The sequence below is a fragment of the Elephantulus edwardii genome, unplaced genomic scaffold (genome assembly GCF_000299155.1).
Source record: "Elephantulus edwardii isolate Elephantulus edwardi_28Jun2011 unplaced genomic scaffold, EleEdw1.0 scaffold00239, whole genome shotgun sequence".
Lineage (NCBI taxonomy): Eukaryota > Metazoa > Chordata > Mammalia > Macroscelidea > Macroscelididae > Elephantulus > Elephantulus edwardii.
The window spans coordinates 4,265,753-4,266,982 of NW_006399989.1; positions in this window are offsets into that span (position 1 = coordinate 4,265,753).

Consider the following 1,230-nt stretch of genomic DNA (forward strand, 5'->3'; position numbering starts at 1 on the left):
GGTAGGGTAGAGGGACAGCGCAGGAGGGGAAGACCCTCTATGAGGTGGATTGATTCAGTGACTAGGGTAATCTGGATGGGTGTGTCAGAGGCAATGAGATTGGCACAGGATAGAGCAGGGTTTAGGGCTGTTGTACATAGGGTCGCTATGAATCGCAAACGACTTGACGGCACATAACAACAACAACAACAACAACAACAACCTGCGTTGTTGTTATGTGCCAATGAGCTTGTGGCCCATAGCTACCCTATGCATAGCAACTCTGAACCTTGCCCTATCCTGAGCCAGTCTCACCGTCTCCAACACACCTTACCCCCATTACTCCAGTTACTGTGTTAATCCATCTCATCCAGGGTCTTCCTCTCCAGCGCTGTCCCTCCACCCTTTCAAGCATGATGCCCTTAGCCAAAGACTGGTCCCTCCTGGTAATGTGCCCAGAGTATGTGAGATGGAGCTTCAAAATCTTTGCCTCCAGTGGCCAATTTGGTTTCACCCTTTCCAGGACAGATGTTCTCTTGGCAGACCAAGGTCTGTTCAATACTCTTCTCTAGTACCACAACTCAAAGGCATCAATTCTTCTATCATCCTTAGTCATTCTCTGGCTCTCTGATGCATAGCAAGTCGCACCTTAGTCTCCAGACTGATATCCCTGCTCTTCAGCACTTTGAGGAAGTCCTTGGTACCCCAATGGAATTCATCTTTTGATTTCCTGTCTACTAGGCAGAATATTAAATGATCCAGGAAGTATTAAAAGAAGATGGAAAGAATATACTGAGTCACTGTGTCGAACAGAATTGGCATAGAAGAATTCAATGAAACAACATATGAGCAAGAGCCTATGGTGATGAAAGACGAAGTTCAGTCTGCTTTGAAGGAAATAGCAAAAAATAAGGCCCCAGGAATAGATGGCATACCCATTGACATATTTCAGCTAACAGATGTTGCCCTGGACATGCTCACCAAGTTGTGCCAAGAAATCTGGAGAACAACCACCTGGCCAACTGACTGGAAGAGATCTATATTTGTTCCCATCCCAAAGAGGGGTGACCCAATAGAGTGTGGAAACTACAGAACAATAACATTAATTTCACATGCAAGCAAGATTCTACTGAAGATTATAAAAAAAATGACTGGAACAACACATCAGCAGAGAACTTCCAGAAGTCCAGGCTGGGTTTAGAAGGGGCCGTGGTACTAGAGATATTGTAGCTAATGTTAGATGGATCTTAG